Source organism: Castor canadensis, chromosome 6, assembly GCF_047511655.1.
Source record: "Castor canadensis chromosome 6, mCasCan1.hap1v2, whole genome shotgun sequence".
NCBI classification, from domain to species: domain Eukaryota; kingdom Metazoa; phylum Chordata; class Mammalia; order Rodentia; family Castoridae; genus Castor; species Castor canadensis.
The window spans coordinates 47,614,270-47,627,645 of NC_133391.1; the positions used below are offsets into that span (position 1 = coordinate 47,614,270).

Here is a 13,376-nt window from a genome sequence, read left to right on the forward strand (position 1 = left end):
AAGGTTTGAAACCATGGGATAGAATCCCTTGCGCATGGAGCCTCCTCCTGAGTTGCTTTCTGGCAATACTTAAGTCTACTCTCTTTGCCTTGTAAGAGGTGAGCTGGTCTGTTCTACCAGTGTAGGCAGCTGGTTCATGGGCATATCAGGTGTTGAGAGTTACTAGTCTAAAAGCCACTGTGTTACACTGCATAGGTCATCTTTTCTTGTTTTATAGCGTGTAATCCTTAAGTCTAGTCTTCTCACCTCAGTCAACCTAACTGGAATCACACACTTATTAAGCTCCCTTCCCTGTAAGGCACTTAATCACCAATTAATCAGTCAACATGTGTGAATGCTGGGCCCTGAGGGTCTTGGAGAAGTGTGTCTCTTATTCCCTGAGTTCATAGTGTGTCATGATTCATGGGCGAGGGCATTTGGCATATATGTGAACTTTGAAGTTTGCGTCTTCAAATTTAAAGTAGTTGAAGTTTAGAGAAAAGAGAGGGATTCTGGGCTAGGTGAACTGGGGATAAGGTCTCCATCTTGGCCTTTCATTTTATACCTTAGTCATATTTCTCCTCTCTCCCTCTCCCCCTTCCTCCCTCCTTCTCTCCCTTTCTCTTTCTCCTTCCTTTCCTTCCCTTTCTTTTTCAGAGCTGGTGATCAAACCCAAGGCTTCTATAGGCAAGTGCTGAACCACTGAGCCCCATCAATACCTGATTTTTTTCCAGCCCAATTTCCACTTTCCATTTGAGCTTCCCCAGTAAATTTCCATACTCAAACTCCACATAGATACGAGTTAACTGTGTACTGGCTGGCAAAGAGAGCAGAAGTGGGTATTTCTGGGCAGGCAGGGCTGTCGTCAGGGTAAAGGACCACATAGTTCTGGGCTGGAATCCTGTGTCACTAGCTATGGGACCCTTAGTTTCTTTGTCTTTGAACTTTAGCTTCCTTGTGTATCTAATGGAACACAACTACATTTTTAGGGTTGTGGGGAAACAGTGAGAATTTATCTTGTAGGCTGTGTGGAAATGATAATTATGTTCCATTGTTTTGTTGTTAGCTACAAGTCTGTACCATTCTTTGAAGGCACAATTCAAAATTCTCTCTGTGAAACTTCTTCAGGTTCCAGGCCAGTGTAATTCTCCCTTCTTTTGCTCCCATAGCACAGTTTGAGCCTGTTTTTCAGCACTTACCAGAGTATGCTGTCATTTTTATCTTTAAGTATATGCCCTGCTATCAAGTCGGTAACCCTCTCCAGCACAAGAACTATATTTTTGTCTCTGCATCCATCAACACCTAGCCAGGACTAGGTATTAAAAGTTGAAAGAATGAGTTTTAAAATATTTTAGTTTCTTGTACTTATCCTGACAAATTTGAATCCTTTATCTCATAAAGAATTCACATTGAAATTGTATATTATGTATGTGTATCTACTTCAAACATTTTTTCAATGGTTGGATTATTCTTTAAGATTAACTTGCTCTTCTTGTTTTGTCTTATGTTTGATGTCAGTTGATTCTGCCTGGTAATAGTGAAAGTAAAATTTAAGTTCTAAACCAAAACCACCACCAGGGTTTTACCCTGCACTCTCCATCTACCCTCTGTGTGCACATCTGCTCCCCAGACCATTTCTGAGTTTTGTGGGAAGGAACTGAGCTAACAGAAAACATTCTGTGTTTTACTTTTCAGCTGTTAACGTTGTTGCAACCATTAGCACTTTTTGAATTAATAGCTGCAAGATAAAATCCACCTTTAGTAACAGTTTCGAAAACTCGGCACCAGTTAAGACAGTGAAAATAGAACCTTCCCTAGAAAGTGACCTCTGAGGTCCCTAAGAGTTAATGTGGCCAAATGTGGTCTTCACCCTAAAATGGTGGCTGAATTTGTTTCAGAGAGATGATGATGCCAAAGACATAAATATAGAATACTTTAGAACTTTGGATGAAATTCTTCTAAAATTAGGCCTTATGTGTTTCAACTTCCTCCCCCAAAGACAGAACTGTTTGGTCCCACTATGTTGTGAAATTTTCTTTGGAAGTAATTGTACTGAATTAGCACTTGGGGTACATATTGTGGGCTAAGTACTAACGACCATAGCTATCTATGAAATGGATACATAATACTGATTATGTTCTCCTATTGACAGAGGAGAACACTGAGGCTCACTATAATCAAATAGTTAGCCAAAGGTCACATGACCATGAGTGAAGAGTCAAAATTTGGACCTAAGCAAGTCTACTTTTAGAGCTATGCTTAGCCGCTACTCAATCCTATGAGAAAGAAATTGCTTTAAATTGAACCCATCAAGAATGGGCAGTAAGGCCAGTGATGTACTTTCCAATAATTTCTGAAATCACACTCATTTGTGCTTTCCCAATAGCATCATATCCTAAAATGTGCCTTCGTGAGGGGCTTTAATTGAAAATTGCTTTATGACTGAAAGTATACTTTTAAATGAAGGATCGTAAAGTGTCTCTGGCTCTGCATTTAGGCAATTTGAAACATATTGGACAGAGTCTCATTCTTAGATTCATTATCAGATGGGCCAATGATAAGCAATTTTCACATATTGCTATGTTGTGAAATAAAAAATACATGCCTTAGTCTTCATCCATGTGTCCTAGCGCTCAGCTTCTAAAACTTGTAATTCCCTAAGTGACCAGAACTATAGAAGCATCTTTTGTTATATTTTTCAGTTCCTGAAGTAGCAGACAGGGGAAAGAAGTATCTTTGTTATTTATAGCAAGCCCCTTCCAATTACACATGGGTTTATGTTTAAAAAAAAAAAAGGTGATTTTTTTGATCCCCCTTGGATAACCACTGATAGGAGCTTGTTTCTAGAGGGACCAACCTTAAAGTTAAAGGATTGGAACTTTCAGCCCACCAATCACTAGTGCTAGTGATTTAATTAATCATGCCTACGTAATGATGCCTCCATAGAAACCCAAAAGGATGGGGTCCAGAGAGCTTCTAGGTTGGTAGTGAATTAGAATACACCCATGTGTGAAAAGTATAGTGCACCACAAAATTAGCAGGACAGAAGATCTTACACTCAGAACTTTCTGAATCTGCTCTATGTATCTCTTCATCTGGCTGCTTATTTGTTCTTTAATACATATAAATAAATGTTATCCAGAAAATATTTTTCTAAGTTCTATGGGCAGATGACAGAACTGGAGGAGAAGGCTACAGGAACTTCCAGTTTGTAGCCACGTGGACAGAATTAGTGGTAACCTGGATATCTGCCACTTGTGATTGCCATAGGACGTTAAAGGATGGAGGAGCATTCTTACGGGACTGAACTCTTAAGCTGTGGGGTCTTGATACTATCTCCAGATAGACAGTTCAGAATTGAGTTAAATTATAGGACACCTTGTCAATATCTGCTAAAGAACTGAATTGTTTTGGGAAAGATCACACATTTGCTCGGGGAGATTACACATATGCTCAGAAGTGCTGGTTTAAGTAATAGAGTTGAGAGAACACAGGAACTATTTCCTATATACATATGAAAGTTTAAAGTAAAAAGTTAATTTGAAATTCTAGAAATGACTTTTTTGCACTTACATATTGTCATTGTTACCGGACCGAGGTCCAGTTTGGAACCGATACTCGGGAGATGAGGGTGGTGGGAAGGGATCAGGTTTATTCAAGGGCCTGAGAAGATGAAGGAGCTGTTGTCCTTAAGCTCCATCTTTGGGAACTCAGGTACATGAAAGGGGTTTTATAGGGAGGGAAAGGAGTTATAGTGAGACATGGGCAGGAAAGCTGCTTGCTAAGTGAGTCTTCCTCATTCAAGGCATGTGTCACTTTTTCTCTTTTCCCCCTCTGACTGGATTATTGCAGTGCGCTTTGATCTCCTAGGACTAGTTCCTGTATTTTATTCAAGTTGACATATCACTTTTCTGCAAGTTAAATCTTAACAGCAGTTTGCATGCTTTGCATTAATCAATGCACAGGATTAAAGAATGAAGGCTGTTACACATTCTGATGTTATCTGAATGCTCTGGGTTCTATAAGTTTACAGAAAGATTATTTAGCAACTAACATCTTCATCATTTTGGTGCAATTTTTCTTTGGAATTTAGAATGCTGGGCAAAAGGAAAGGGTGTTAACCTGTCGAAGGACCACTATTACACTGCAACTGCGTTACTAAGTGATAGCTGCTTGCTGTTGTTTATTAAGCACCTACTGCCACCATTCTAATGGCTTTGCACATATCAACTCCTTCATTAAATCTACAAATGACTGGTTCTATCCATGAAGTGAATTTTTCTAGAGATAATGAATGGTTATGAGCCTCTATGCTTATTTAAAATACATTAATAAATACCTCCTAAAGATCTTCACCCATTTTCCTAGGACTCAAGTTTTGCAATCTTTTCTTAACATTATATCTTATTATACATATACAATGTTCCATAGAATCTCTCGATCATAGCCTAACATTGAATTGCTTCAAATTTCAGTGGCATCAGCCCTGACAGTGCATCTAATTTGAAGTCAAAGGATTTGTTTTTCTTTTGATAAGCTGCCGTCTTTCTGAGGCATGATGATCAATGCCTCAAGAAACCTTATCAGGGTAATTAAAATGAAGATGCTCTTGTTACCCAAATAAACATTACTCTCTCTTTGGAGAACTACTGTGAACAATGCCTTGTACAGTTAGAGAATGCTATCTGCATTCTCTAGAAATGCAGGTTTTCTCTCTAGTAAATCCAGGTTTTCTCTCTAGTAAAGTCTCCCCCCATCAAAATGACACATGATGCACTTTTTTTTAACAGTTCCTTTCTCAATTTCCTGAATTCACTCATGTTTGTCTCTAGGGACAACAGCAATAACAAGAAAGACTAGTTTGCCTTCTCAGTATCAGTGATAGTGATTATTAATGACCACTTTTGATGCTGTTAGTGCAAAGACTGTAAACTGGTGTGAGGAGATCTGGATTCCAGTCATGGCTATTTCATTGACTAACATTGTAACTTGGGACAAGTTATGTTCTCTGTCCTCATCTGAAAATGAAGGAGTTTGAATAGATGATTTATTTGAGTTTGTTCAGTGCTAAAATTTTATGCATAGATCTGAAAATAATGCATATTATTTTTCTCAGATTCCAATCACTAATCACCTGCATTTAATCAAGAAAGCAGAAAGCTATCCATTGTGGCTCACTACTACCTATGAGAAATCTATTTGGAGCAGGCCGGCCAGTCAGCCAATATTGTCCCAAAGTACTTTGTTCTCCACCCAGTGCTGGAGAGTGAGCAAGCTGTTCCTCTACTTAGCCATTTCTAAGCAGCTTGCGGTAGAGCTCTACTTGAGATTATTCTGAAAAATTGAGATTTGTGATCAAATTTGTTTAGGGAAGACTATATCCCTCTTGGAGAGTCACAATGTGTGCAAGTACGCTTACATCTCTGATAAGTACTGCATTAAAAATGCTTGTTTAGCTTTGCTGATCTTCATTTGACGGTAAAGCTATTTCCCTTGTCATACCTACCACCATTCCAAGAAGAATAAAATCCCTCAGAACAAAGTGGGCTTTATTTGGTGGCACTGGGGTTCAAACTCAGGAACTTGTGTTTCTACCACTGGAGCCACACTCCCAACCCTTTTTGCATTAGTTTTATTTTTTGGGTTGGACCTCTTGCTTTTGCCTAGGGCTGGACTCAGATTGTTATCCTCCTATCTCTCCATCCTGTGTAGCTGGGATTGCAAGTGTGCATCACCACCCCTGGCTTATTTTGAGATAGGGGCTCATTAACTATTTTGGCTGATCTGGACACAAACCACAATCCTCCTATCTACATCTCCCGAGTAACTGGATTACAGATAGGAGCCACTATGCCTAGCCCAGATTAAAATATTTTATTTTAAAGTTAAGGACTGCAGAACCCTCAAAAATTTTTTTCTCATTGGGAAGAAAGGGTAATTATAGGCTCTCACTCAATGAATATCTACTAAGATAAGCCTTCTTGGTAGGTGTTTTCTTCAGTTATTTTTGTTACATATATCAGCCATAATAGAGTGTCTGTCATCTTTAATAGGACAAAGAGCAATCATTCTTATTGGTAATAATGAAGCTTTGTTCCTTTACACTGAGGGGCAGCTCCCTTGTTTTCACACATTCTTATTAGCCTGTGGGTTCTATGACATTCTTTAAAAAATATGTAGTTGAAACTAGTGTAGGACAAACACACATATTCTGAGCACTCAAAGTGACAACATTAAATAGTTTGTTTATTGATAACTATTGGAAAACAATTCTTGATAGATCTTTAGTATTTCTGCAAATCTTGTGAGGAAGATCCTGGCTGCCCTTTCTTCCCAACTAAATGTTCAAGGATATTTGTACAGTGAACATTCTTGAACGTAAGAGCTAATGTCTCCCTCTGGTGCAAAAGGCAAAAACATTTTCTGTTTAGTATAATAAAGACACTTTCTCTCAGAGCAAAGGGCAGGCACACTTACTACTCATAAAAAGTTCACATTCTCTAAGTTTAAGGATCCTCACTTGTAACAAAATCCACTGTGTATGCAGATGCTTTGTGGTTCTCTGTGGGAATTGGGACCCCAGGAACTGACTCTGGATAATGCTATTACTGTGACAAGTAAATTTTCTTTTTTCTCTGACCCAGCCATCTTATGTCTTTTATCAGTGTCCAAGAAAGTGTGGCAGGCTTTTTATTTTTAAATTTCCATGATGAGTAAAATCTAAGGACTTTCATATTTCTTGACAATGCCTAGTTTTTCCTTTCCAGTGGGACGTTTGAAGACAAACTTGATATCCTTATCTTTTCACTTTCTGTTAACCATTCCTGTCTTATGAATATTCTTGCTTATGAATGTACTTCTAGGCCTGTTGGAGCATTTGTAAGCCCTCCATCTTTGTTTCTTAGGAAGATTCAGTAGAGGGCTATTAGAAGTGGGGCATTCTGATTATGAAATTTCAAAGAAAAGGCACCATGAATTTATGTCCAACATGATAACATTTCATTAAATTATTAGAAAATATTTTACATTCTCTCTTATTTTTAAATGACTTAAAATTCTCAGGAAATAGGAAGTACCATGTTAAAATTTAGGAATGGAGGTGCGTGCTTGTGTGTGTACTTCTTCGTTGTGATTGTTTCCAGAAGAAATACAGAAAGGGAAAAAGATCAGAGATATGCCATTTAAGGTTTTAAATGTATCCCAAATTCCTAACAGAAGACGCATCTGCAAAAATTTTAATAGCCTAAAAGAAATGTGCCATAGATGTTAAGTGTCTAAGTCCATATCCAGAGAGGGAAGAAAAAACAATAGTATTTTAAAAATTATTAATTCTTTACCTGGACAGGTTTCCATTTTCCCAATCAGGGGAGGTGTTACTGTCAACTCCCAAATTGCCCAAATTTCCACAGTCCCCAGATGGGCACATTGTGATGCTGCTTGACCGTCTCATCACAATGCTTTCCTCAAATCAGACTTGTATCTCAGCACATCTGGTCTCCTGTTGAGAGGGTGGAGGTGGGGAACGGGGGGATTTCTGAATGCTTCAGAAGGAAAGACATTTTTTAAATCTTTAATGAGTACTTCTGAGGATGGTGATGGAATCATTTAGTATACAACATTTCTGGATTGCTGCATAGCCTGTGAAACTCCACAATGATTTCTCAACACTATTGATAAGGTTTCATACAAACCTCTCTGCAGCGTTAGATCTGTTCAGTGTTTGGGCCCCTGAAGACAAATAGTGTGGTACAAATTTCACATTTAAAGGCAGCTGTCATTCTAGCATCCCCTGCCATCATGGTCATTGCTGGACAACTTTGGTGGACATTTGTCTTTCTTCCTGTTAAGACTTTGAAGGACAGACTTGGATGGAACTTTCTGCTTTTCTCTTACTGTAATCCAGAATGAGCCTAGAGGTTTATGAGAAGCAAGTATGAGTGGAACCTGTAGTAGTTGAAAGAAAGAATTGAAATTCCTTTACTCAAAGTGTTTGGGTTTATCTCTATTTTAATTTGCTTTGGCATGTTTTTACAACGTATACATGATAACCAAATTCCTAGCGACTCTCTCTCTCTCTCTCTCTCTCTCTCTCTCTCTCTCTCTATATATATATATATATATATATTTTTTTTTTTTTTTTCCAAATCACCTTCCTAAACTTGGCATTGTTTATTCTCAGGGGACCCCCCTAATCAAATGTGCACATGGCTTCAGTGGGTTTATTATTCTTTACTGCCTCCTGGGTTTTGTACCTGAATGTATCAGCATCTAATTTCCCTTCCTTTTTGTTATCTTTCCACATTCCATCAGTCCTTAAATGTTCATTTCAAATCCTATGTCCATAAAAGGTTTTTGTTTTAGTACTTTCTTTACTGTAAACTCTTTCCTATGGTCTAAATGTTTGTTACCCCTCCCTATTTACAAGTTGAAACCTAATCCCCAATGTGGTGGTATCAAGAAGTGGGGCTTTGGGGAGATGTCTGGCTCATGAGGACACCACTGTTATGCAAGGTATTAGTGCTTTTAGAAAAGAGACCCAAGGGAATTTTCTCTCTCTTTTACTGTATAAGGACACAGCAAGAAGGCACCATCTGTGAAGCAGAGAATAAGCCCTTACCAGATACCAAATTGCTGATACCTTGATCTTGGATACCTCAGTCTTCAGAACTGTGAACTATAAATTTCTATTTATAAATTAATCAGTCTAAGGTATTTTGTCATGACAGCCTAAAGAGACTATGACACTCAGTAATTAATCACCTCTTTTCATCTTCTGTAGTTATGAGAACTTGGGCAGGCTGCTTAACCTCTCTGAGTCTCAGCTTCCCCACAGATAAGTGGAGATAATTATAGTGCCTGCTTTGTAGAATCGTCAGTAAGGATTAGATGATTTAAACATATGAAGTTTTAGAAGAAAGCCTGATACATTGTAGTCATGTGAAAATGTTAATTTTTATTGATATTCAACAGCTAGTTTCATCTTTTCTTTTTAAACACTACATTTTTTCTTCCCACATAATAGAAGTTCAAGAATTATTCATTCGTATTTTATTTAATTATTTTTAACACAATGCCAAAGTAGTCTTTTCTTTAAGTTTATAAGTATATTGGCAAATATTGAACTGTCACTTATCAGTTTTCTTAAAAGCCAGCATCTTGTAGTTTGATATATAATGAAAAATTAAATAAATGCAATGAGCACTTATTATGTAAATACATATTTTAAAATATTTCATTTCTATTTTAATTTAACATGTCACCCATGACACAATAATCATTCTTCTTCCTCTCCAAAAAAATTTTAAAACAATTTAAATTTTTTGAGTAATTCTTTCTCAAATTTTGTTTCCAAAATATTGTTCTGGGCTCTTAACTCAGGGCCTGGTGCATGCTAGGCTACATCCCTAGCCCCAAGTAATTCTTATGTAAAATATCTGTCATATTGTAGAATGTCTGTGGATGAGTGATTCAGTGTCTTAATTACTATTGTGGAAAAAACACTTTACACCAAAAATTTTGAAACACAACTTTTATTGTCTACTGGTCTATTTATAGAAAGGAATAGTAAAATCGCCAGTTTTAACACATTAGTGTCACACATTCTGTTTTATACATTATTTTTTATCAGCAGGACATCCTAAGATCCCCTTCATAAATCTGGGATCTACAGGAGAAGGAGTGAACAACTTCAAAAGGCTGTTTGAGAGGTAAAAAATGGATGATACTCTTTTTATGGAATGGATATATTTTTTATGTTTATATATAAATATGTGTTTATATATATTTATAAAATAATACTCTTTTTTTCTGTTTATAGACAGAAAAGTTTCAGCCATTTGAAGACTAAAGGAGTTCATATTTTTGTTCAGAAGAACCAATGGGAGTATGTCATTAAAATTAGGACAGGGGCCCTCAAGTTTGTTCAGGATATAAATACTCAGATCTCTTGGGTTAGTTGAGTTTTTAATGTTTAGAGCAAAAAAAGTTTTGTAAATCACAGAGGAGCCAGACACTCTCTTTATCAATGTTACTTTGATGTCTTGGGGAAATAATTTTAACTCTTCAAATAGGCTAACTCATCTACCCACTGTGTAGGATTTGTAATGGAGACAAAATTCTAAATGAATTCAAATCTTCCTTCGAAATCTCTCAAGTCCTCCTTTGCAGTGCCACATCTGTGCCCTTTGTCTGGCTCTCATCACTTTATGCCTGCAAGGTCGCCACTCCTCCTTCCCTGTCTTCCCCTGTTTTAGCTTCATCCAGCCACCCTCCATGCAATGGTCTGACTTATCTTTCAAAAGTATTGCTTTCAGCACATACATTATGAATGGCTGGCCATAGTAGCTACTCAATAAAAATGCTACTTGCTTAAACTAACTCCCCACTCACTGCCCAAAGTAAAATGCTTAGATGGTGGTATAATAAGGAATATAGCTGGTCTTTCCCCCTGGTTCCTAGTACAGGACTTCTAAAACCTTCAGAATTTTCTGATAGTGATGCCTTTGATATGCTGATGAGGGGACTTCTGAAGGGTCCTCGACAGTTTCAGAATTGGGGCTGATCTAACATTAGCCATACGGCTAAAGTTAGAACTTTGGCATAAATTGCCCTGAGTTAAAACTCAACTAAGTGGAAGGGAAATTATGCTGGAGATTGAGCTCATCCATGTGGCCAGGGATTTGATCCATCATGTATGTGAAATGAAATCCAAATAAATACTGTGGACAGTGGAGATACTTGGCTAATATTTATTACCAATTCTGTGGTCCTGTGGAGGCCTTTAGTAAGTCAGTTTTTCTATTACAGCTGTGCTATACACAATCATGTGGTGGTGACATGATCAACAGATTCTAGTAATAGCTACTTTATCCTGTTGCTGTTCTGTTTCCACCCCAACTTAGTTCCGGCACTAACTGCCCAGGTTAGGTGTGGTGCCCTGAGGTTGTGCATCTCCCGACACCAGGAGGCTTCACCTCCTGAGTGTGGAGGCTCTGGGTTCTCTCCCTGACCTTGACCTTTGTGTCTCTTTGGCTTTTCTTTAAATGTGTCCTGTAATATTAAAGCTGTGATCATAAGTATAGTGCCTTAAAAAATTCTGTGAATCATTCGAGTGAATTATTGAAGCCCATGGTAGCCAGTTGGCCAGATGTGTGAGTGGCCTACAGACCTCCGAAGACTTGTGGCTGGCATGAGAGGTAATGGCAGTGCAGTGGAGGCCTTTGCCCTTCACCTGTGGAGTCTGTGCCAACTCTGGGCAGCTAGTATCAGAATTAAGTTGGGGTGGAAACAGAACAGAGAAATGTTAAGTAGCAATTGCTGGAATCTATAGAAGATCAAGTCACCAAAGCATGATTTAGCACAACATTGCTTTCATGGAAAAACTGATTTACTAAAGGTCTCCCCAGGACCACAAAATGATAATACTGTTTCTTCTCATCTGCCTTACATAGAATATGTTAGGATGGCCTCATGCTAAGAAATCCTGCCCATGAACCATTTGAAGACAAGAGGAATCACAGTATTTTGACTAACCAAAGGCAAGGCATTTTCAATGCTTTATGATCTAGCTTCTTAATTTCTTAGAATCCTACTAATGGTTTATTTTGGCAGAAGACAAGACAGTCCTTTGCCACTTAGTTTCTCAAAGAAACATTCTACATAGGCCATATGACCAAACCTGATGAGTTATAAGTACATGGGCATGCTATATGTGAGGACTTGGAATACTGTGCTCTGTCGACATCCTAGATAGAAGTTCTGAGAAGAATCATGTAGCTGGTGATTGTAAGTGTATGGAGGAGGAAGGGTGCTATGTAGTTCTTACTCACTATGCTGTTTTCGGTTCTGGCAAGATAACATAGCAACAGAGGAAAAGAAAAGAAAAGAGAAGTCACAGGCTTTGAGCACCCACTGCCTACCAGGCTAGGGATGAATGCTTCTAATGTTAGCTTACTTAATCCTCATAATCTCCCAGTAGAGGAGATATTATTTTCCCCTTTGTAGGCACCCAAACTGTGGCTCAGAATTCCCTGAGGTCTCACAGTAAGTTAGAGAATAAGCATTAGCACTCAGGGTTGTCTGAATCCAAACTTGAACTTTACACTCTCCTTTATGCCTAGTTTCCAGCTTTGGGCCTCACTATGGCAACCCATGTCACACAGTGGTATAAGAAAGCAAAGAAAGGTTACCTCCTCCTCTCAACTTGTCAGGGGCTGAGGGACTAATCAACCTTCAAGTTAGGCTAGAGTCAGCTCCTAAAACAATTTCCCCAAGGTAAGTCAGATATTTTTACTGGAAAGGCAACCTTGAACTCCTTTCCAGTTTCCTACCTCACCACTACTCTTTTAGGAAAATTGGTGCTAATTCTGTGGAAGGAAGGCAGGAACAAGTATTCATCAGCCTCTTAAAGATATCCTTGGCTCAGTTGCCTAGGCACACTTGGCTGCATTTTGCAGTATACTCTCTTCACTCCCTAAATTAACTCTGTTTAGTTGCAGGTGGTCAGTAATGACTCTTCTGTCAGGACTCCTTCGTGGCACATCCCCTCTGACCTCCAGAAGACCTGCACCAGGGCTCAAAACATGTTGAAACCACACTGGGAGGATGAGACTGGGGTTCTGCATTCTTAAGTGTCTACTTGTCATTAGTAAGGGGCCCTTCCTGGTTGGTCAGGGACCTAGCATGGGGGACCTGGAATGTAGCACCCAGTGCCCCGGTTCGGGGAGATTGCAGGAGTAGGAAGAACTCACTGACCTCTGCAGGCTTCCGTGATCACCATCAGGGTGAGCAGCCCAGGACAGTGTCTTACCTGGGCCAAAATTTTGAACAGACTGTGGATTGATACCTGGGTTGCTGAAAGAATGCAGCCATTGGCTAGGGAACACCTCTATGCAAACACATTCTCTCTTCATTTCCTAAGAGCTTGTGGTAGTTGATTTTCCATGGAAACAAGCAGAAATCTTTTTTAATCATCTGGCATTTTTAGTTTCCTAATTTGTATGGGAACCTAGAGATAGAGACATATGGTACATTCATTATCCCAGAAAGTTACAGCTGAAAGAAAAATAGTTAAAGCCAGTCTCGAAACTGGAATGCTTTGGCACATGCCTTCAAATGACTTTCCTTAATCTCAGGAACTGTCAACAATCCTGCCAGAAGTGTAGTTTCTGTTTCAGCTCAGTACTTCCAGCAGGATTTACATTTGAATCTTGGTGGGTGTCTCCCCATTGGCACATCACAGCCAGCCAGTTCTTGTGGTTGGATCTCAGATTTCCCTGTCTTCTTTCCTGGAGCAGTTCACTGAGAGTAGAACATACAGAAACTCAGGAGTGCCAGGCCTGTGTTCTAATCCTGACTCGTGACCTTACAAGTTGAGACCTTGGGCTACAACTGAGTTT

At 38.8% G+C, this 13,376-nt stretch overlaps 1 long non-coding RNA gene across 11 annotated transcripts in view; it reads left to right on the top strand.

Annotated features, from left to right (window-relative positions):
* LOC141424105 (uncharacterized) overlaps positions 1–13,376 on the top strand; it is a 44,309-nt gene that overhangs the window by 2,915 nt on the left and 28,018 nt on the right. For 6 of the 11 annotated variants that reach the window (XR_012448953.1, XR_012448954.1, XR_012448951.1 and 3 more), the window contains exons 3-4: positions 9,608–9,686; positions 9,797–9,929. The exons of 1 other annotated variant lie outside the window; for it this stretch is intronic. This is a non-coding gene — a long non-coding RNA (uncharacterized lncRNA). The remainder of the gene's footprint in view (positions 1–9,607; positions 9,687–9,796; positions 9,930–13,376) is intronic. 4 more of the 11 variants (XR_012448947.1, XR_012448945.1, XR_012448950.1 and 1 more) reach the window with 4 other exon arrangements.